Genomic DNA, 24,891 nt, shown 5'->3' with positions numbered 1-24,891 from the left:
CAACCCTTGGTGACACTGTCAAAAGCTTCTGTGTGCTTTGTAGAGGCCACATTTCATCTGATGTTCCAGAGCTCCCCCCCTTAAGAAGATATTTATCCCCCTATATATTTGGAGGTATTCTTTCTCATTCCTGGCCTTCCCACAAAAAGCACTGCAGTACTCTTTGGGTCAAGTTATGCTAATAACAACCACTTCGGAATTCCAGCCTAGCTTCTAGCCCACCTGCAGCATCCTCTCAATATGGCCGCCCCTTCACTCTACCGAATCAGACGCCGAGATCACATCACTCCTGCATGCTTAGCCTTACCCTGGAGGCAAGTTACCTGAAGGGTAGAATTCAAGATACTCTTTTACCACCCTCAGAAGGAGCCAACCCTATCACAATGCAATCAGAGTTCTTAGATCAAGATCAAGCTTTTTTGATTTCTAAACCTAGAACCTGCACAACACAAATGCTTGTGTTGGCACTTGATAATAGGTGTTATGACTCCCTCCACTGTATCATATTCCTGGAGAATAGCTCTGCTGGGGTTCAAAGCTTTGCCTGCAGGTTGCCCCCGCAGATGTCAGCAGTGCAAGCTTCTTGATATCTGTAGGTCGTTGGTGCCACACATCATGCTGATATGGTCCATCCTTTCACTATCCTACCCCATGCCCTAGAATTCCCTCTCCGCCTCACTCGCGTCGAGGCACCAAAGATGAGAGGATCTTCAATAGGAAAGTAAATATTGGCCATCTCGCACCTGTACGTTATAGAGTGATTACTCCGACAGCATCTTATTCAACAACCCGTATCCGGCAAGTGTCTAGCAAGGCAAACACCTCCCCATTGGACATGCCTACTCAACCAAACGACTAACCCAGAAATGAACAGCTACTGTTCAGGGAAACTGAGTTCAACTTAAGGACCCCCACCCCCCATCACTGTCACATGACCTTTTTTATTTTGGGCCAATTTAAGGGATGCTAGCATAGAGTAATAATTGTCATCAGCATGATTTAAGTACTATTGGTGGATATGTTTCATGCAATTAAAAATATTGAACAGCTCTTAATATGATAAAGTGTATCTTGCCCTGAAGAAGATACATAGAGAGGAGTAACCTGTTTGGAACATTTTGTTTTTATATGACTTGCCTATTTGGCGGGTCTCCACGGCAAGCGGGGCTACGAACGGGTCGCTCATGCTACCACGCTTGCCACGAGACATTTTGCGAGTAAAGACCATGTAATCACTAGACTATGAGATTCTGTAACTAAGCCCTGAAGATGGTGTTGTACACCGAAATGCATTGGCTCAATTGGGTTACATACAGACCTAGAGTCTTTCTTTCTGCCTAAGCAATTGTGTGAATTAAACACTACTTGGCATTGAATGATTCTGTCATCATTGATGGATACAAAAGGACATGTTTGTATAACAAATTTTCGATAACAAGAGAAAAACCACTTTAAGAAAAAGAAATGTTATTCACAGCGCATTAAGAAAGGACGGGCTCATACTTTGAGCAATTTGAGAGCATCAGACGTGACTGGGTGGTTCCCACCTGGTTTTTTCTGCAGTATCGTCTATTTTGAATGACACGAATATTGGGAAACAAATCAAAACTAAGATAGTATTGCTAGATAAGTCCCTGAAATGGTCACTCCCTTCCTCCCCTGTTCTGTATGTTTTTACATGACATCATTTTCTGATACCTTGCTTCGCCATATTGCACATTTCTAGGGACATTACTACCAAGGCCTGGGCTATCCCAGTACAGCAGAGTGACAAGCAAGGGTGTCCGGTCAAATGTTCGAAAAAAAAGGATCGAATGACCTTTTGTTCGAAAACAAAAGGACCGAAAAAAAGGATCGAATATTTTTAAAATGTATTTATTAATATATATTTTTAGTTTAGCATGTATAAAAACTTTTTTATAAAAAGAAAACGGGGGGCTGAGGGGGAACCCCCCCCCATAAAAAAAATGCGATCCTTTTTTTCGGTCCTTTACTGTCGAAAAAAAGGCATTCGAGCCTTTTGTTTTCGAACCTTTATCCTACAAGCAAGCGATTCATTCATTGAGAACTTTGGGATATGCATGTATTCCGCAGAACACATTGTGGTGTTAGTAGATATTAAATACAGTTGTGTAGATTTAAAAATAGTTAACATGAATTTATTGTAAAAGAATAAATTAATAATAATTGTAAATTGTATCTTTTTTTGAAAAATCAAAAGCGGTAAAGACACTAATCTAGATTGTCAAGTTCTGCTCGGTACAATTGGTCTTGATCAATTTTGTGTATAAATCTGAAAGGCCACTGCAGCAGGGAAGTGTTACCTGTTTCTGAATACATCCCATTACCACTGGGTTTCATAGGCATTGCCTTCTCAGAGAGTACAAATAAATAAATAATGTCTTGTCATGTAACATTTCATGCTGGACTCCTCCCACTCCGGAGCGCTGTACCTTTAGGCGTCCTTATGATCCAATTTAGCGGCACTCCGTTTATGAACTTTGGAAGGATCACGAGCTGAGCCACCCCTGCCGGGCTTCAAACTATTACTGTAGGTTTGAAACAGATCTCCGAACTGCGTGTTAACTCTTTGAGCTATCGTTCAAGCTTCATAGCTAAGCGCATATCAGATTACTGTCCACAAAGGGTGAAAGGGATCCCTGGGGTTATGGGATGGGTACATAGAGTGCATGACCACAAGTGTGTGCAGCCTGCTTGCAGACCAAGATAAGCCTGTCAGAGCGCGCAGTGGGGTTGCCGCGCCCTACTGAGATCTAAGGGTTACCTGCCTGCGGTAGCTTTGAGCTAAAGGCATGGCAGCTCCACCGCTCATGCGTCCAAGCTTGAAACATTGAGTCCTACTAAAATTCCTAATAGCAACATCTGCCAATTACAATACAAGAAAGTGATTCATGTGGTGCATAAAAAGCAAACTTAATGTTATGATATGATATATGTAATTTATAACGCGCCTGTACACAAGTGTTTATGCTTCGTATACAGTGCTCCTTGATTAATTGTTGCCTCATGTAAGGGGCTTCTTGCTGGTTATTGCCCCTCACTAACCTGCCCAGCAGTCTACATTCCACTTTACAGTACACATCTCGACGAGGCAATCACACACTTCAGGTGAACACGTGCTAGTGCACCCTCCCCTGCATACACTAATACAATGCCTTCTGGATACACATACCCCACGCGCTCTCAACACACCTCACCTCGAAACATGCCTGTCCACAGAACGTTCTTCTGATCTGCACTCAGGACCCCTTCACATTTCGCAGTGGGCCTCTCCTCCTCTAACTTCCCCCTCTATCCCTTACAAACCTCGCGCCAAGAGGCCTCCAAAATGGCAGAAGTTAATCTGGACAAGACCACCTTACATTATTTATTTGTTGGTAATTTATTATGTATTTTCTGCAATACACTTGCAATACACTCACTTTGAAGCACCAGAATATTAAACACCATCAATTTCCACAGTTTTTGGCCAGCGTTTGGGTCTAGCAGAGTGTTAAGCATGAGATGGAGGCGGTCCCTTGCATCGAGTCCTGGAAGCTCCTCACGCTGACACGAGAGTACACATTTGACATGGAAATGATGGTGAGGTAACTGACAGTATAGCAGTTGGGAAGGGAGTCCATCAGGATTGTGTTCTTGCCCCTTTGCTTTTTAATTTATACGTGAATTGCCTCCCATCATGTCTGCAACAACTGAGCTCGGACGTTCCAAAGTGTGAATGGGGGAAGTTGCCAGTCTTGAGCTATGCGGAAGCTGCTGTTTTCCTAGCCAGAACACCAAACTCCCTGCAGGTTTTGGTAGATGGCTACAGTGGTCGCGAAGTTGGCGCGAGTGGTTGGGAGCGGTGCTCCTCTACTTTTTTTTAATTACGTTTTACTGTTCCCATACTTTTATTTTCAAAAGAAACCGTTACAGAATGGTTTAGTTGCAAAATAAAGTGTAGGAAGAAGTTGAAACTTGCACTTCAGTGCCAAGCACTGAACATTCTCTTAAATCGCAGGTGCGCTTGTTTGGGGGTTTGGGTTGTGCGTAGGAGGTGGGCTTGACGATGGGGTTTGTAGGGTACAGCGGCAGGCCAGCAAGGAACATAATTCCACTACTTCTTTTCGTACACTTCGACCACTGGATGGCTACACGAAATTCATGGCACATCTGGGACTTAAGGTGCACGAGGGAAAGTGCTATGTCATGTCCTATACGGTGTCTAGTCAAATGGTCGACAGACAAATGGTCGACAGACAAATGGTCGACACAATTTGGTCGACAGGACAAATGATCTAATTTTTTTTTTATTTATATATATATATTTTTTAGGTTTTCGTTTAGGGAAAAAAAGGGGTATTTAGCAAAAAAAAGGGGGTTGGGGGGACCCCACCAAAAAAAAAAGTGAAAAAATAAAAAATTCGACCATTTGACCTGTCGACCTTTTGGTGTCGATCATTTGTCCTGTGGACCATTTAGATTCCACCAAATTACCTACAACCGTCTTATACACTAGGCAAGGAACATGACGCCCAGGGTTTATTTGCAGGGTCACAAACTTTCTTTTTGCAAGAATTTTGAATATTTAGGGATGCTTTTTAACAGTTGATTAACATGGAAGGACAATATAGTTGCAAAAAGAATAAAAATGAAGCAGACTGCAGGTTGCCTTTTTGGATTTGCTTAGATCCTACACAATTCGACAGTGCCACATTTAAAGAGGGAATGGGCTGAAGGTGGGCCCCTACAGCAGCGAACTATGGGGCACGGGGAATCTTATGGTGCTTCAGACATAGGAAAACCTTTCTCTCGAATTAGATGGTACCCAAAACAACTGCAGCCCATATCACACATTTAGGGATGGGACAAGATTTTATTATCGACAAATTGCGGGTAAATCCGAACCTATGTTGGCACTGAGTGTGGAGGGCGGATGCGGATTGCAAGACCACATTTTTGTTGAAGCACATTTTATCTTTTGGCAACTATTATAGAATTGATTGGTTAACGTTTATTAAATCGACATCTTAAATCCGACGGTTTAGACTCTTATTTTAATAGATCCCAGAGCATTACTATGGTTCCAATCAATGAATTAAAATCATTGTTGTTGGCACACGGGGCCAATAACAGAGAAGATCACAGTCTTAATCGGCCTGCGGTTCAATCCTACTTGCCAGTCTCTCCCTCTGAAGTGATGGCCCCACATCTACATTGTGTGATTAATTCATATCCCAGGGCACTATTGAGCCGTCCCGGGCTAAATGCAGTACATGTGTCCCGGGAGGATAGCTCAGCGGCAACATGCTCGCCTTGGAAGCAATATGACACAAAGCAACACAAGTTTGATCCCCGGGTCTGCGCTTAGAAACCACTGGGTATTTAAGTGCATTATAAATACACTACTGAGATAAAAACAATTACGCAACTAAAAGAAAAAATAATTCCTGTAACAGCACCTCGATGCCCGCGGGCTGTGTGAGCGCTTTAAAAATGCAAAATAAATAAATAAATGTTATGGCAGTAACTAAAAGGTGACAGTGGCGCTGCTGAAACTCTAGCCCATTTTAGGATCTTTTGCCCTCTGTATCACGATTTGAACATTTTCTTTATGATCTAATGAAGGACTGGGGCATTAGGCAATGCTGTCCTGCCGACATCAGTACTTTTAAATGTGCGTCTTTTTTATATTCTGCTTTGAAAAGAAGATCTATGCTTGGTGGACTACACCATGACAATGACTGGCTGTGACATGACTCTTATGAAGCTCTGTAATTAATTTAATTCTTTTTTTTTTACTCTAGATGTGATTATTTGACAATGTGAGTTTTATGGTTTGGGTCTATTTGACCGAAAAACATTTGACCTAATCACATTTGATCTAATTTATTTCACCTTTTTTTGGTCTAAAATGCAGGGGAGACCACCCACAACCCCTCCCACTTCCCCTCAACCTAATCTATACCCTTACTGTCCCCCACATATATATTTAATTAAATGTGACTGAAAAAACGGTCAAAGAAATTCGATCAAATGTTTTAGGTCAAATTTCTTTAGGTCAATTATGCTAATACCAGTTTTCTGACTGTATATTTGTATGTTTTATGGGTATAATTCATGTCTGAAATAAAGAATTCCATTCAGTGTTAAGCACAGTGCCATGGTTATCATATACATATACAAAGCACAGCTTGAAGGCAAAGGCTGCTCGTTGGGTTTGGTGTATGGGCATAGTACGCCCTTTCACTGAACTGGGACTCTGGTTGCTGGCTGTGTTTTAGTTTCTCTGTGTGGTACACAGTGAGCAGACTCAGGTCATGGACTATGAGAACCAATCACATGCAGTAACCTTAGTCTGCAGCCAAAGCCTGTGCCCTATTGTTCCAGGAGATGAGTAATTCTGATTGGTGGTTGTAGCTAGTGCAAACGACATTATGTATGGGGACATTATGTATGGGGACATTATGTATGGGGACATTATTACCTGATACCGGCAAAACCTTGAAATTCACTGAATACACTTGAGGTGAGTAGGTGTCAAGGGTCCTTATCAAATAGGGCAGATGTGTGTTAATAAGACCTCACAAAAAGCATGAAAGATCTCCGCTTGAAGAGGTGTTACATTTGAAAAGCAGGTGTTAACAAGTCCCACAATGTGGCATGTACTGGTGCGCATAGCTTTACGACCACACCATTGCACAGTGGCATCATGAGTGACCTCAAAAATGCACCATTCCTAAAAAGATGAAAATCCTACAGAGCGGTAGTGTGCAAAGTAGCATGCACTACTAAAACCTGTAAAGAAAGGAAACTCTTGCATAGCGGTGACACCCCTCATTGCCCTCCACACCCCTTTCTGGGATGGGAGTCAGACAACAGACCATAGCCCTTACTACCCACTAATAAACACAGACAATTGTTGTACAATTTGAAACAAAAAGGCAGTGGTCGAAGTGTACGAAAAGAAGTAGTGGAACTATGCTCCCTACTTGTCTGCACGTCTCCCCACAAACCCCATCGCCAAGCCCCCTACCATGCAAAATACAAATCCCAAAACACATGCTCCTGCTGTTTAAGGGAACGCTCAGTGCAGTGCACTGAAAGCGCAAGTTTCAACTTCTTCCTACACTGTTATTTCAAAACAAAACCGTTCCGGAACGGTTTCTTTTTCAAATAAAAGTATAGGAACTGTAAAAATTAATTAAAAGAAGTAGAGGAGCACCGCTCCCGCCCACTTCGACCACTGCAAAAAGGTCACCTTTATCGGAGCAATAACACAATATGGGGGCAGTCCCATCCCTAGACAGCATCATGGTTCATGACCATAGACTTCTAAAGGTAGCCCAAAAGCAGGGCAATGTGAAAGTACTGAATGTTCCGGTGTACCCTTGCCACACACGGCTTTAGCAAGGCAGCGGACATACGCTCCAGATTGTACTGTACGCAGTGCTTCTTCCTCGGGCCACTTTAGGTGGGGGGACTGGAAAGAGACTGGGCTGCTAGTCCCCCTGCCGTATATCCCGTCTCGAGGCGCGCACCGGATGTGCAAGCCCTGGGGACGCCCCTCGCTCCAGGAGGAGCATGGTGGGAGGTCCCTGCACTGGGAGGGGGTGGCCAGAAGGGGCGGCTCACTATGCAGGCTTTCCCTCTTGCGCCCCCTTCGGGGGCTTGGACATCTCCTTGACCTGTGTGTACATGACACAGGCACAGCGCACAGTGTGTGGCTGAGGTCTTTGGACCATGTTTAGCAGATCTTGGTGGAAGACTCAGGCATTAAGCACAGTGTGCATGGGAAGGCTCTGGGACTTGCTCAAGTGCCCTGAATTGTGTTCCTGGCTCTATACTGTGTATCCACTGCATGTTTCATTGGTGATGGCGCATATGCTGTGATGTCATTTTCGATGTCAAGCGTGAGGTCATGAGCAGTGCATTGCAGCATTAGTGTTGTATGTGTGTTTCGTCAATTAGCACATTTTTTTGTATTTTCATGTTGCTTGTTGTACGATTCCTCTGCATATACTTGGAGCCTCATCACGAGTTTGGCGGTAACCCTTAAATCCGGCGGACGCGCTATTACCGTTGGATTTAAGGGTCCACTAAATCAGGACTTCGGCGGATTTCTCCCCAGCTCTGAGCTGGGGGAAATCCACTGAAAATTCGTGCTATTACCGCCGGCGGGAAATCCACCGGCGGTAAGTGCGCGAAAATTCCCCATTGAGCCCAGTGGGGAATTGGGCATTCCCGAATGGGCTCAGTGGGGAATGGGGAATTCCATTACAGCCAAACCCGTGATCCGGCGCTAATAGCGCCGGGGGTTTGGTGGTAGGGCTAATACCGCCAGCGGTAATACCGCCGGCATTACCGCCCAACTCGTGATGAGGCCCTTGGTAAGGAACGTTGCAGCTTGCAGCACGCGCCATATCTGTCTGTACGTCTGTCTACATATAATTGGGGGATTCATCGTCATATGGCATGAAATAGTTGTATGCGGCCCCCGGTTTTAGACACTCCATCACCCCCAAGACTACAAACCATTGTACAAAAAAAACAAAATAGCCCTATTTTCAGTATTAATAGGAAGAAGGGTTTTACTGAACTACTGCTGCTGTAAGGACACACACTAAACAGGGTCTTTATGGCCTTAAAACGTGTAAGGAAATGGCCCAAGCACTGGGTTAGGTATTTCTCTGGCGCCATCTTGTATTCGTGGCTTTATTTATATAGGTAGGATTTCTCTATAGCACTGCCCACCATGAGGCTGTTTTGAAGCCAAATGCACCAAAGGAAAAGAGGAGCGTGAATGGGCCGAGTAGAGGGGAGTGGAGGGTTGAAGTTGGAAGAGAATTCAGAGGGTGTAATAGTGAAAAGAAACAGGGCCTGACAGAGGACTTGAAGTTAGGGAGCACAGTCTTCCCATAGTGTCTGCAGACACTGACTCCTCCCATAGTCTGTAGAGTCTGCAACTAATGTTATTTAAATGGATTGAGTTTGGAGCACTGCCAGGTGCATGCCCCGAGGGCCGTATCACCCAGCAGACACACTGGGCAGGTGCCCAAGCCATGGCCGGCCTTAGGGGAGGGCATGCCGGGCAAGTGCCCGGGGCACCATGCCCCCCAGGCCATCATTAGCCCGCTGCCACGACGGCTCGGCGGTGTCATTCAAGGGCTCCCCCGAGCTGGCGTAGTGGGAGAAGGCGTGGCATCTGCCCTTTTGTTATTAAATGCGCCTGCGGAAGCTTTGCATCAGCACCCTATTCACATGCTTTCCTCCACGCTCTGATGCGGGAGCCAGCCGGTTTGCATTGGAATAGGGCGCTCATGCCTTAGCATGAGCGCCCTATTCCAGTGATTAACTCCCTGCGAGGTAGAAAAAAATGTGGCGCATCCTGCTCCCCCACCCCTCCCCCTGTTGATGAGGGGCACACGGGAAGGGGGGGCGACAATCCGTCCAGGGCACTGCTGCCACTAAGGCCGGCCCCGTGCCCAAGGACAGCCTACCTACCCCCTCATAGGTTTCAGACTCTGTGTCCTATGCAGTGTGTAACATTTTTTAAGCAGATCTGGCACGCTCTGTAGCTTGCTAAGCCTCTCCTTCATTATGACGATTAATGGTTTCAAATGGCTACATTCCCTTGCTGCAGCAAGGCATACAATGGCAGCAGCCAAGGGATGCTAAAGAAATATGAGAGGGTTTACCTTGACTACTGGAATAATACGCAGCACACGTACAGTCATTAGTTCAAGTGAAAGACACGTACAGTCATGAGCTCAAGTGAAGGACGAGAACAACTCCTTGTGAATAAAAACACAAATAGTACTGCTATCCTTACAGGGTTGTAAACTGGTAAACAGCCACTGCATTTCCATAGGCCAGGGAACTGCAATCTACAGCTTGCCAGATGTTTGGACTACAACTCCCATGACGTCTCACCATTGTCTATGCTAGGTAGGGCTGATGGGGATTGTAGGTCTGAAACATCTGGAGAGCCAAAGGTTACAGGCAACTGGTTTTCTGGGAGGACAAGCAATCCTAGGGTCCATGGAGATCCCCCCCCAGTGTGGTGCAGGACGGGCTGCAACACACGCCAGGTCCAGGGTAGCTAGGACTGGGCTGCATTGTTGTTGTCTGGAGCCCGAGCGAGGCTGCATGGTAGATACTCTACTGGACGGAGGGCTGGTGGCGTGTTGGGGACACGTTGCAGGGTCTCAGGGTCATAGCGGAACATAAAATAGACCCGGGCACCAAAATAAAAGTAGTACACATTTGCAAATCACAACGCGTGAGTTTTTGAGACTGTTTGGGCAGTGCCTGGGGAAGCACTTTTAGAAAGATATGTGGTCAATGGGGCTTTTAATGGCTATAATGCAATTTATTTGTTCTGCGGTGCAGGGGACAGTTAACATCTCCCTTGATAATCTGACGCCATAAGCCCCCTGCTTTGCTTTGGCTATGGTTTTGCTACAGAACCAGACACAACCTCAGACAGCGGACATGCTCGTTTTCACAGAGGAAGAGCATTTATTTTTTTATTTTTAGCTTCGATGTTGCCAGTGAAAGGCTCAGAACATGCATTTTTGTTAGATCAAGACAGACACCTGCAAAAGGTGTTCAATAACCGCAGGCATATTCACCCTATCATCCTATCTTGAACGGAGGATAGCACAGGGGCAACGCACTGGTCTTGGAAGCAAGACTACGCAGAGCAACAGAGGTTCAAATCCCAGATCCATGCTTAGAAACCAAACTCAGGTACGGTATTAGGTGTGTTATAAAAAAAACAATTAAATACATAAAATAAATCAATCTGCAGCTCTTGGATTTAGTGTCATGAATTTGCTTTGAGATTAATGAAGTTCAAATATGGGTCATTTTATGCAATGGCACTTCTAAAACAAGGAAACTACCCCATTGCATTATGCATTAGAGAACATATATTCGCCATCAGTACCACAGAGGGCGCGTGGCAGCCTCGCAGCCAATGAGGATGCTCGAAGCAGCAGCTTTACCACACTGTACAGCCCCTGCTCTGAGCCTCCTCAGGGCGGGAGGACGCCTTCTTCTGTCACCAGGTTTTGCAGATAAATGTGCTTCCCCGCTTTGCCACATCCCATCCGCCACCCAACACTCCTTTTCAACATAATAAGGCATCCTGTAGCCCCTTACCTTCTCCTTCCTTGTCCATTAGCTGCACCAGGAACAGTAGTGTTTCTGGTGCAGCTCAAGTGTCCGCAAGGCCGCCATTGAAAGGGAGAAGGGACTTCATATAGTCCCTTCAACCCGATCCATGGTGGTGAACTTTTCTTTTTTTTAAGTTGCAAAATTTCACAACTTACTAACTATTTGTATCCTGATACAACATGCCGGGATACTAATAGCAATAAACCCCTCTCTGGGGGGCCATTACCATTTCCAGTAATGCCCCAGCGATTTGTTAAGTTAAATGTTTGGATAAAACCAGAACCGGGCAGCTCTACATGACATGGAATCTGCAGACAAAGAAATCATATTGACATTTTCTGCATTCTGTTGTCTCTACCTATTTACCCTCTTTACCTTCTTGGTGCTACAAAAGGTTGCATTGTCTCACACACACACTGAATCGTATATTAACATAACCCAAATTCCTGCCATCACTGAATCCATATATGAGCAAATCACCAGCCATGCCTGAGAGGAAAAAAGACTTGGGCGAAGGGCAGACATGGATTTTGAACATGTAAATGCCTATCTAGCTGATTCTGCCCACGTGTCTCATAACATGTGGTATCAGCATGTGATCAAGGTGGGGAGAGAAGACACGAATGAGAGCTGCTGTGGGTGCTCTCTCATCCCCTATGCCATGAGTGCTTCCAGAACATTCATAGCTGCATAAATTCCAGCAGCCAGAGCGCAATGCCTTATGCACCTAGTGCTCTGTGCCACAAGAGCCCAATTTCAAGGAAGATGGGCCACACTGCGATGGATGTCACGAAAGACGTCCCTGTATGAAGATAACTATAACAAGACTCAAGCAATGATAGATGACTATTGGAGTTTAGATAAGACAATAGCATACATTTTGGACGGCCCAAACAAAGGAGAAGCAGGAATAGTGACACAAAAGGACTGGAAAAAAGGAGACAGGATGACTGCCAGGATGTGGGGAGAGACCTCAGCTGCTGTTGTATGGACCAGTATTCACAGGAGAAGGATGGATGGAAGGGATGGTGGGGTGCAAAGCACATGCACTCTTGACAGTTCCAGTAGAAGTGGCACAGAAAGAAAATGACAATTGACTCAAGGAATGGGCACCAAGCTGCTGACATGGGTGGAGAATGAAGCAGGCCCTTTGCCAATCATACCTCTCGGGAATCCTTCCCTGTGTTTCCAAAATGACGTTCCTGTGAAAGTTGGAGTGAACAAAGGATGCAAACTTATATCGAAGATACCTGGTATAAAGGTCGGTACTGCAGTGATAATGGATCATGTGGGTCCAAGGTTTACAAGCAACAACCACCAAACTGTGGAGGAATATGTTCTCTAGAACAGCTGAACACACCAGCATTAGTGGTGCCTTGAAAGGACATACTAGTAGATGGAGTCCCTAAAATGGGGGCACACAAAGGGAAGAAGAGATCAGTGGAGCTCACAAGAGTGAAAATAGGAAACTATATCTCATCTAAGATGGAAGAACCACTCAATGTGATGCCAGCATAACACAGACTATTCTACAGAACTGAAATGTTTTTTGCATCAGTTGTTCCAGGGGTCCAGGCCACCTCGAATGACAAATGGCTCCAGATTACCAGATGGGAACTGTTGGGGATAATACATTCTCCTCACAGCCATGGAAGGAAGCATGTGCACCAAGATCAGACCTTCTTGCTGCACCAATGTGCCCTCCTGCGATGGAGGAAATGGAACACTCACAGAGGCAATAATGCAATTATCAGAACTGAATGCCAAGATGGAGACAGTAACCATCCCAGTAGGAGAAGAGGAAGATTGGCTGAAATATATATTTTCCTGGATACCATTGTGGATGGCCAGTGGACTGAAGGTACTCGTAGCTGCCTTAGTACTAGTACTGTTAGCCTTCTGTGTTATTGGAGTAGCTATAGCCAGGGGTGTTGATGGGTCTGGAAACGATCCGGGGCTATGCTATGTTGGGACTGTTGGGACTCGGGGGTAGCTAGCCTTTTGGTTGTACTCCCTCAGCTTCAATCCGGGGCACCAACCAAAAGCCCCCTGTCTATAGCCCCCTTGGTCAGCCCCTAGCAATGCCTCTGGCTATAGCAGAGTGCACAAAGGCCACAGAGAAGGCAATAGGGTTGAAAATATTGCTGGGCGTCGAGACAAAACCAGACAGAGAGACAAAGACTTTTGATGTATTGCAGTCACATCTGAAACAATGTCCTCTGTTCCCTCCGGGCACAAAGTTCTCATTTCCCCAGATCCACGCAACTATATGGAAAGATGGGTATGCTGCAAGCCCGACAGAGATTGCTGTTACATGACCTGGAGTTTAGACGAACAAGTGAAGTACCATGGTCACTTGGGAGGAGTGGTGAAAGTATGGATCCCAAAGCCACACTTGAACAGGTAGAATGGTCAAGGAAGTTTGTCGATCTATTGACCAGAGGGGGGATTGAAGAGGGAGACCTAAACGTGGCCCTCTTTGCACCTATCCCACTCTCATTTCAGTAACATAGAAACAAAAGGTGTACATCGTTCCTGGGTCCCTCCTCCCCATCATCAATGTATCACAGACGTGAGAAACACCATTCACTCAGACAGCCATTTAGACCCTATCCTGATGAGGGAATTGCAGAGACGAACTTGCAATCGATGAAGCAAGTCGGCTGACTGTAACCACGAAGAATGCTGATGATGTCACGACTGACACCTTGACATAGTTGCGTTAGACATGAAGCACATAGGCATCCCTGCATGAGCATACACAGACACTTAGATTCATTGCTGGTAGACACGAAGAACATGCTTATGACTCACTTGGATAGAGGACTGACACACGCTTGCTATGCTGTAACCGCAAATTGCACAAGAATACATATGAACTGCATGCTGATGCTTAAACGCATTTCGGGAGGATAGCTCAGGGGCAACGTGCTTGCCTTCGAATCAAGACGACACGGAACAACACAGGTTCGATCCCTGGGTCCGTGCTTAGAAACCTCTGGGTATTAAGCGCGATATAAATAACCTATCATATCATATCATAACTAACATGGGTGGCCATGTGAATCAAGATTGAAGCCACTATTACATTGGAGTAAATGGAAAGAGCTGAAACGACTCGAGAATACAGGGAGGCACTGACAGGCTGATTCCACAGAGATGCACAGACCAGGCTTCCATTGCAGCCACTGTGTACAGCCTTGCCAAGGACACTGAGAAAGGGAACGTTTCAAGTTAACAGAAACGATAGGGCACCTGCAAGAATACAATCTGAAAATCCTCATAAATGCAAGCAGGAGAAATCAAGTTTATGGTCCCTGCACATATGATCTGAACCTGGGAGACAGAGCCTATTCATTTGAGCCAGGCTAAGGTAGCTGTTCCCATCCAACCAAAGGCAGGATGATAAAAAAGTAATGCCATGTTCAAAGCCGAATGTTCTGTCTCAAGGCCTGGGAGATCAGAGATGGTAACTTTTTGGGAACATGCAGGACCTTCAGGGCCATTTTCACCACCTTGAATAGTTGCACTTGGTAACTGTCCAAAGCTCCAAGGCTGAGAAGACCCTCTTTGCCCAATCCCTACTCACCTTTCACATTAAGCTCACACTTTGTTGCATCACACAATTACAGCACACTAACCTAAAATGTCTTAGTTGCAACATTTAGGAGGTGGTCACAGGAGAAGACACCAGATATGTTTATCCATTTCGATACTAATCCGCTATGCAATGCAGTCTATTTTAGGGAGAGTGTGAGGATCCAGCAGCCTAGGACGGTGTAAATTCCTGAGTTCAGGAGAATGCAAGTACTCTAATACTAAAAGACTGTAAGGTCCCTCAGACTAGGAGAGTGTAAGGTCCTGAGCCCAAGAGTATAGGGTCCCCTCAGATTATAATAGTATAAGGTCCTCTCAGACCAGGAGAGTGCAAGGTCCCCCAGACTAGGAGGGTGTAAGGATCTCTTAGACTAGGAAGGTGTAAAGTCCTGAGCCCAGGGGAGCAGCAGGTCCCTCAGACCTTTATAAAGCAAGGTCCGCTCAGACTAGGAGAGTGTAAGGTCCTGAGCCCAGGAGTATAGGGTCCCCTCAGATTATAATAGTGTAAGGTCCTCTCAGACCAGGAGAGTGCAAGGTCCCCCAGACTAGGAGGGTGTAAGGATCTGTTAGACTAGGAAGGTGTAAAGTCCTGAGCCCAGGGGAGCAGCAGGTCCCTCAGACCTGTATAAAGCAAGGTCCCCTCAGACTAGGAGAGTGTAAGTCCACTCACGTAAGGAGCGTGTGAGGAGCACTCAGACTAGGAGGGTATAAAGTAATGAACCCAGGAGACGGTACAATTTTCTCAAACTAGGAAAGTGTAATGCAAATTTAACACAAAGAGAGTGTGCAGTCCCCTCCGTCTAAGATGGTATAAGGTCCCCTGGGACCGAGAAAGTGGAAGGGCCCTTCCGATTAGCAGGGTGTAAGTTCGCCTCAGACCAGTAGAGTGCAGAGTTCCCTCAAACCAGGAGAAACTGGTTTGGGAGCCAGCAATGATCTAACTAGTAAGGGTTCAGAATCTGAGTCCATCTGGCTAGAAGTGTGTCAAAGGCTATCAGACTAGAAGTGTGTTGGAGCCCCTTCAAAGTGTCTTTGCAAAAGGTCACACTACCAACGCTGCAAGCTAAAAGATACACACATGTGTACCTTTGTGTTGATCTAGGAGAGCCGTAATCCAGCAAGGACAATGCAAAACATGTTGTGAAGTATCAAATACAAAGCATGCCGTTCTAAGAATTCTTTCCGTTCTGGATATTGATTCTGTAGCCAGATGTGTGACAGTGGATACAGAGGTTCACCTGCGCTTTTGCATTTGAAATATTTGAACCCCACCATATCAATGCATTTATGTTCTTGACATGTGGAAGCAGGTTTCACCAGTTTTTGGTAAGGGAGCACGCAAACATCATTTTGATGTGGCCTCCAAGCATCTTTGATTTGATGAATTTCTACCGCACATAAAGGCGACTTAACTGCATCCTAGCGCAGGTGGTACTCAAGAACACTCATTCACACCAAGGTCCATAGTAGTCCTGGCCCGCTGACACTCCACCGGAAGGTAAAGAGAACAAATGCGTCTTTAAGGCCTTGTGGAAGAGCACAAGGGAGAAGATACTGAGAATGCTTAAGGGCAATAGGTTCCATCATCTGGGACCAGAGATCGAAAGCCCTTATCACTCCTATAAACAAATCTGGACGGTGGGATAATCTAAAGGTGTTTGTCGAAAGACGTAAGGGACAGCTTGACAGATATTTTGGCACAAGATTGTTTATGCATTTGAAAACCATACATAGGATTTTCTTTTTAATTCCTCTGCTTGACAGGAAGCCTGTGAAGTGAACTACGTAGAGGGACATAGATACAGTTTTAGGTGTTTCAAAAATCAGTCGGACTGTAGCATTCTATGCCCTCTGGAGCCGATTGATTTGTCTGCCAGGGATGCCCATAAGGGTGCCTTTGCCATAGTTCAGTTTAGAGTTATCCAACACTCCCGCCACAGCTGCATGGTGTTTCTGAGGGACAAAAGGGAGAGGTTGCCGCAAGAGACGAAGTGAGTAAAATACTAATTGAACCTTGACTCCTACTTGCTGCTCGCACCCATGATTGGACTGCCATGTGCACCCCAGATTTTCTACCATGGCAACGAAGATCATAGGAGAACCAAGTATACATGGTGGGGGCAGGAGTCTAGAGTGGACTGCCACAAGTTGTTTGCCCGAGTGCGCACCGCCGGGGATGATGGGCAGTGTAGTTTCAATTCCCAAGTGTGGGCGCACCAAAAGAGGAACGCTGGCCTACGCCTCCGAAACCAGGTAGGTAAGAAGAGTATATCGAATATCAAAAATCAGGATGCAGAGTATAATCAATTGTAAATCCCTTGTAAAGTAAGGAAGAACTAAAAGACACATATAAATCGATCAAGGTCAAATCAGCTCTTGTTGCTGGACATGTCTAAAAGCACATCAATGCATCCAAATCTAATAATGGTTAGCCACCTGGCCTAGGTTCATTAGTGTGGTAGAAAGGGCACAACTCTGCCCACTCTTCACCGGCCCCTGAATCCTCAAACTGGCCCTTTTGATGCATGAAAGCCGGTCCAGACCGGTCTGTGGGACTGACCCTTTGGCTGGACAGCTTACTAGTTCACTCGGCAAGCTTGAATTTCCAGAGAGTTCCGACTCTGCCCTTTACCCTTCCGAGGTAAACAGAGTAACATTAAATTGGCAACTAATAAGGTCTCTTATTACAGCACTTGGCAGTGGGAGCAACTTCATTTGGCCTGACGTGCTGCGTAATGACGCACACATGTTCTCTATAGGTCAGTCTCCCCCTGAATATGGAGAGCGAGGAGGAGCGGCGCCATTTCCTGAAACACAGTTGGGGGGGGGGCTCGTTTTCATTTTAGACTTAATTTGCACGGAAGGGATCGCGTGCGTATCCACTTCTGTGCAACCGCGTGCATTTTGTAACCTTTCAACCGCGCAGTGGAAAATGAAAGTGAGTGTAAAACACAGGCAACATCTCCTTGAAAGTTCACTTTACTTTTGAAGGCCACAGTGTTATTATGTATGTCTGTGGAAAATGCCTACCGTAATTAATGGATTCCAGAGGCATCTGCAAGCAGGAGCAAAGGTCAGGCAGATGCCAAAGGTATCCATTGGTTTAACGCCAACATAACATGGAAATGCGTGCTGCCGTTAAACCGCGTGGTGTCGTATTTTTTAGGGGTGGGGGCAGGGAAGCATGAGGGACAGGGTTTATTCGAGTCGTCCCCCCCCCCCCTCTCCCGCTCAGCATCGCATCGAAAAGAGCATGAATTCTTAGAGGCACTGCAAACCTGTTTTCGCACCTTCTTTGCAAAATGCGCCCCAATGCGCGCTGTGCCTTCATTTTAAGCGGCCCAGAGCGTGACAGGGAAGCGCACGCTTTCCCGAGCCATGAGTCGGACCTCTAGCGAGCCCCGGGGGGTGCGAGGGGGGGGCGAGGCGCGCCCCGCTGCCGGCAGGCGATTCCCCTTCACGCCCAGGGGAGTTGGCCGTCGCGAGGAGCCGAGGAGCACATGGAATAAATGGCTGTCAGTGTCAGCCGAGCATTAACCACGTGAAACACCATTTCCCGCGGCCATTCCGCGACGCGCCGAGCGCCAGGCGCGCGCGGTAAGAGGCCCTCACATCGCGTCTCATTAATTCACGGGTCTGCGATCCGTGGCGGGTGATGGCAACATGGAGGCGGGGAGGGATTTGAAGGTGAGAGGGGCCACGCGGGGCGGGGGTGGGAGGGAGGTGGTGGCGGCGCCGGGATTGACTGTGGACGAGTGGGCGTCAAAGTATAAGCCGGGCTGGATTCTGCTTGAAGCTCGTCCTCGTCGTGGCAATCTGTTTTTAAAACAGCGCTCAGACCACAGCTATCTAAGCGCTGGACGGATGCATGCTATCTTTATCCAACTCGATGGCCCTCATATTGAGGACCCTGGAAGGAGAAAAGGCAGAGTCAAATCCCACCTTCCCTTCAGTGCCCCCATCTGGCATCGCCGCCCATAGAAGAGGCCTCCTCTAGTGTATTTCTCTAGGTTTGGAGGCTACGTACGCGCTATTTACCCCTCGCTTTAGTGGCCGTAACAGGCAGCAGTGCCCTGCACCTTTAAAGACTACGGGCCTCATTACGAGGTGGGCGGTAAGGGTTAACGGGCCGGTGCCGGTAAACCCTTACCACCCAATTCCGAGGTGCCTTAGCGGGTCCCAGCAGGAACGGCTAGTCTGACCAGCCGTTCTCTTCGGGTCCCGTTAAGGGACCTTGGATCTAATAACGGGCCCGCAAATTAGCGCCTTCCCATTGAGCCCTATGGGGGCTCAAATGGGAATGGGGAATGGTAAACTGAATAGGGATTTACCGGGTCCGCATAGGTCGGAATGACCCGGTAAGTCCCCATTCAGCCAGACCGGACCCGGGTTTGGAGGCAGCCATGGCGCTATTAGCGCCATGGCTACCTCCAAACTCGTAATGACCCCTACATGTAAAGTAGTGTGCCCCACTCTATTTCCCTCATCGTGTGCATGGAGCCCCTCTTTGGAGTTCACAGGGCCGGTTTGCCCGAGCAGTCAGAGTTGGGGCGGGGACACCTGGAGTATTGTTCCCGGTTTTTGGTCTTTATAGCTGACGGGCATGAATGCACAATCTGACACAGAAGAAATGCTGCATTTTGCAATTTAAGATAGTGTTAGTCTGTGATAAATTAATTATAATATGTGTTCATTTGAACAGTAACACTTAAACCCGCTTCTCCTCCAACCTCCACTGAAGTGCAGTGCCTTGACAGCCACTTTCAACAGTTAGTCCTACCTTTATGTTAGTGGACCTGTGCCGGTTTTTTACTTTTTAAATCTGGTCACCCTACATATTGTGCCAAGCCCAATCAGTCCTATTTGGTAAATGGCCATTCATGGTGACCTCCTCTGAAGTTCTGTGCCCAGCTCTAAAGGCCACATCTGGGGTATTGCAACCAACTTAAGGGCCTGATTCATGGAACTTTTCACTGGTGCACAGTGAGTTTGCACTGACATCAAACACCCTGATTCACAGAGCGGTGCAACGAGTATTTTTGCAGTGCAAAGTGACTGCAATGAATTTGCACTAGTGCAAAGTCACTTTGCACTGCAAAAATGCAATTTGCACCGCTCTGTGAATCGGGGTGTTTGTTGGCAGTATAAAGCCACTTTGCACCACGCTAAAAATTCCACGAACCAGGCCCTAGGTGCCTGATTGACAGCCGCTTTTTATAATGGCCATTGGAAAACGCTCAGCTTTGGTGGGCAGAGCTAGAGTATTGCGCCTGTAAAAGTGTGTTCTGGTGCAAAGGTCACATCTTGCCTATTGTGAGTAGAGGTGGGGGCCATATCAGGAGTATTACGCCTAGCTCTGAAGGGCACATTTGCAGTGTTGTGTCAGGGACTAGATGCCACATATGGCGTATTGCGCTGAGCTCTGAAGGCCACATCTGGACTACTGTGTTCGAATTGTTAGTCCAATCTGGAGTATTGTGACCAGAGCTCAGGGCCTATTTAGATAGCCACATCTGGAGCATTGTGTCCAGCTTTGAAGGCCACATCTGGAGCATTGTGTCCAGCTTTCAAGGTCGCATCTGGACTATTGTGTTCAACTTTGAAGGCCGCATCTGGAGCATTGTGTCCAGCTTTGAAGGCCCCATCTGGAGTATTGTGTCCAGCTTTGAAGGCTGCAACTGGAGCATTGTGTCCAACTTTGAAGGCCCCATCTGGAGTATTGTGTCCAGCTTTGAAGGCTGCATCTGGAGTATTGTGTCCAGCTTTGAAGGCCGCATCTGGAGCATTGTGTCCAGCTTTGAAGGCTGCATCTGAAGCCTTGTGGCCAGCTTTGAAGGCTGCATCTGGAGTATTGTGTCCAGCTTTGAAGGCCGCATCTGGAGTATTGTGTTCAGCTTTGAAGGCCGGATCTGGAGCATTGTGTCCAGCTTTGAAGGCCGCATCTGGAGTATTGTGTCCAGCTTTGAAGACCGCATCTGGAGCATTGTGTCCAGCTTTGAGGCCGCATCTGGAGTATTGTGTCCAGCTTTGAAGGCCACATCTGGAGTATTGTGTTCAGCTTTGAAGGCCGGATCTGGAGCATTGTGTCCAGCTTTGAGGCCGCATCTGGAGTATTGTGTCCAGCTTTGAAGACCGCATCTGGAGCATTGTGTCCAGCTTTGAGGCCACATCTGGAGTATTGTGTCCAGCTTTGAAGGCCGCATCTGGAGTATTGTGTTCAGCTTTGAAGGCCGGATCTGGAGCATTGTGTCCAGCTTTGAAGGCCGCATCTGGAGCATTGTGTCCAGCTTTGAAGGCTGCATGTGAAGTATTGTGTCCAGCTTTGAAGGCCGCATCTGGAGTATTGTGTCTAGCTTTGAAGGCTGCATCTGGAGCATTGTGTCCAGCTTCGAAGCCCACATCTGGAGTATTTTGTCCAGCTTTGAAGACCTTTTTGGAATACTGTGTTTGGGTCCAGGCGCTATTTCGGGAGTATTGTGTCCTCATTAGAATGCTTTTGCTCTGCTTGGGTGACTACACCCAGAGCGCCTAGCCCTTCTGATCAGCTCTATTTTGCACAGCTCTGGTACCCATATCTAGAATATTGTGCCCAGCTTGTTATGTCACTTAAGGAGTATTGAGTTTTGGTCTGCAGGGCACAGCTGCAGTTTTGTGCCGTCTCCCAAGGCCTCACCTGGAAGATTATGCTCTGATCTGATCAATTACATCAGCTGCAGACTTAACTGGTGGACCCAAGCACCCTTCAACACCCTACCCTGGACTACGTTCCCCAAGGGCTTCAACCTACCAGTGCTTTGAGGTCATACCATAGAGCGCTATATAAATGCCAAATAACATCACATAACATCTGGAATCCACATCTGGTGAAATGAATGTGTGTCTGGAGGCTACACCTGGAGTGGTGTGACCAGATTTCCAGTCCACATTGGAAGGATTGTACTCGGCTTAAGTGGCCCCATCTGGAACATTGTGCCCAGTTCTCGAGGCCACATCTGGAGTATTATGCTTGGGTTTTGAGGCCACATCTAGAGTATTGTGACCATCTCTTGTTGCCACATTAAAAGTATTTTACTCAGCTTTGGTGGCCTCATCCAGAATAGTACTCCCAGCTATGAAGACCACATCTGGAGTACTCAGTTTGGTCTGGAGGCCACATATGGAGTATTGCAGCCGCTCCTGAAGGTTACTGTATTGTGCTCAAGTGTCGAAGCCACACCTGGAGTGCTGTGGCCATCGCTGGGGGGTATTAGACGTCTTGTGCTCAGCTTTGGCGAGCACCCCTACCACATCTGGAGTGCTGTGACCATCTCTGGGGGGTATTGGAAGTATTGTCCTCAGCTTGGGTGCGCACACCTGCCACACCTGGAGTGCTGTGGCCATCTCTGAGGGGTATTGGAAGTATTGTCCTCAGCTTGGGTGAGCACACCTGCCACACCTGGAGTGTTGTGACCATCTCTGGGGGGTATTGGAAGTATTGTGCTGATCTTTGGCGAGCACACCTGCCACATCTGGAGTACTGTGACTATCTCTGGGGGGTATTAGAAGTATTGTGCTCAGCTTTGGCGAGCACACCTGCCACATCTGGAGTACTGTGCCCATCTCTGGGGCGTATTAGAAGTAGTGTGCTCAGCTTTGGCGAGCACACCTTCCACATCTGGAGTGCTGTAGCCATCTCTGGGGCGTATTAGAAGTATTGTGCTCAGTTTTGGGGAGCACGTCTGCCAAATCTGGAGCACTGTGACCATCTCTGGGGGGTATTAGAAGTATTGAGCTCAGATTGAGTGAGCACACCTGCCACATCTGGAGTGTTGTGACCATCTCTGGGGAGTATTGGAAGTATTGAGCTCAGCTTCAGTGAGCACACCTGCCACATCTGGAATATTGTGTTCGGGGCTGGGGCGCACCTCTACGTCTGATCAGGTTGGCACGCCCTCCTCTCCACCATGCAAAGCGTTCTATTCGCCCAGAAGTCCTGATATAAGTGACACATAAAAAACGCAGAAACGCTCGATTCACCCGCAAATATAACCCTGGCCGTTGGTTTCCGGTAGCCCAATGGCAGTTCCGGCCGAGGGCACACACACAACCCCAAACGCAGAGGGTCTGAATCTACTGCTGCATTTCCGCATATTTCCATTCAAAATGGCACCCCTTCTTCGAAAAGTTACTCCGAGTTATTTGAAACAACGCACGGAAATTCCACAGGTGTGGGCTTTCGCTGGATGGGACCAGATTTGATCCAGAATCCAGGCTGTGGCACTGGGCACGCCGGGGTTAGAACAGCCCGTGCATGATTGCCTGCAATTTACAGAGCTCCCCGACCCTCTGTGTCGTATAATGGTGCCGTGATGGGGGTTGCCAAAACCGACGCAGCTCAGAGCAGCAGAGGCGACCACCAGAGCAGACCACATGGAGAACGGGCAGCGCACGGCAAAGCACAATATAGCAGAACAAGCACATAGCGGCATAATAGGGTGCAACAGGAGGAAACGTATTTGGCGCTATGGGAAACACCTGACGTACATGGATGTGCGTGCACTCGTCCTTTCATCCTTCCCAGTTCAATAAAACGGGTTTCACTTTGTTGTGTAATAACACCTGTTATTTAAAGCGCCAGTGGACAACCCAGTTTGCGGTCGAGATACGCAACCCTGAGCGCCCTGAATTGGTCCACCTGCAGCGTAAAGCGCTACACACGCAACCAGTGTAGCGCAACGTATTATTATCGAAGGAGCATAACAATACAGCTGCGACAGCGGAGCCCCGCGTGCTCCCCACACAGCGACGAGGCAGCTGCGTCCGCGGATTCCGCCGCAGTTCGCCCAGCTGCGCACCCCCGCCACGCGGGCTTCAACAAGCGCGACACCACCACCGCCACCCCCGAGAAAGTTGGCGCATCGTCCCCGCGCTCCCGCCACGCGCCCCCTCCTGCCCCCAGGGGAAGGAAACCGAGAGCTGACAAGAAACCAGCGCGTATCTGCTCTCCCTGCACCGCCTTGACGGAGTCCGCGAACCGACCGCCAAAGTAGCGCCTTCGGGTTCGCCCCTGGCACGCCGCCTCTCGCTCAGTGCCCGCGCACCCAATTAACCCCGAAAACATCGCTGTAAACACAGACGTTATAAACACACACGCACGCATGCGATTAGAAACAGGCCAGGGAGGGCAAACTTCAAGGCTTCGTTTTTTTTCCATGTACCCATCACATCGCCTCTACTTTACAGACATTCTTTCGCGACGGCATGTGGCCATTTAGAAATGACCTCAAATGAACCCATGCAGAGAGACAAAGCATGACCCACCCCTATACCCACGGTGACCCCAGAGAAGCCGGCAGCCGCTGTCCCAGGAGAGGTGTTAGGATGGATGCGCTCTTCCTCTGCTCCCACCGCTGCTGCAGTCAAAGCGACCAAGTGCATCCCTTCGCCCGCTCCTGACACCTGTTCGCCCTTCCCCCTGCCACGCCCCAGGGTGGGGAACCCCCTCTTACCTGTTTATCCTGCCCCCCACAGGTCCTCGGTTGGGTAGAAGGGCAGAGAGCCAGGAGAAGGGAAGTGGGGAGGGGGCTTCTCCCCGCGCGCAGGCAATGGGTGGGCTTTGTAGGAGGGTGGTGGAAGTGTTGGAGATGAGAGGGGGGGGGGTTGAGATAGGAGTCAGCAGCTCTCTGGTCTGTATCCCTCGCTCGCTGCGCGTGAGGGGAGGAGAGAAGGAGGCGACAGCGGGAGCGAGTGAAAGAGAGCGAGAGGGGGAGAGGCAATGGGCGAGAGAGGCAAGAAATGAGAGCTATCCCGAGAAAGAGGCCGAATGTGTAACGGGGGGAGAGCGAAAGCGAGATATGAATAGGGTGGGTGGATGGTATAGAGGAAAGGGGAAGGGAAGCAGAGGTAAGCAAAAGGACACACACAGGAGAGGGAGAGAAGGGGACAGAAAGAGGTAGGGGGGTCACAGGAAAATATTGAGACCAAGAAATAGACGGCGTCAGTGAAACGAAAAACAAAGGGCCAACAGAGAGGGAGAGAGGGGACCGAGACAGAAAAGGAGGGGGTTGTAGGTCGGGAGACCAAGAGGTCGTAGGCCTGAGACCAAGAGGTCGCAGGCCTGAGACCAAGAGGGAA

At 47.8% G+C, this 24,891-nt stretch overlaps 1 protein-coding gene across 4 annotated transcripts in view; it reads right to left on the bottom strand.

Annotated features, from left to right (window-relative positions):
* The window catches only part of DOC2A (double C2 domain alpha), an 890,443-nt gene extending 865,947 nt beyond the window's left edge, over positions 1 to 24,496 (bottom strand). For 2 of the 4 annotated variants that reach the window (XM_069651972.1, XM_069651973.1), the window contains exon 1: positions 24,267 to 24,495. The gene's annotated coding sequence lies outside the window, so the exon portion shown is untranslated. Of the gene's footprint in view, positions 1 to 24,078; positions 24,177 to 24,266 lie in introns of those variants that run through there. The other 2 variants (XM_069651975.1, XM_069651974.1) reach the window with 2 other exon arrangements.
* Between the last annotated feature and the right edge of the window lie 395 nt (positions 24,497 to 24,891).

Source organism: Ambystoma mexicanum, chromosome 3p, assembly GCF_040938575.1.
Source record: "Ambystoma mexicanum isolate Mex_15411 chromosome 3p, UKY_AmexF1_1, whole genome shotgun sequence".
NCBI lineage: Eukaryota > Metazoa > Chordata > Amphibia > Caudata > Ambystomatidae > Ambystoma > Ambystoma mexicanum.
This window is presented reverse-complemented; position numbering and strand designations above follow the sequence as displayed.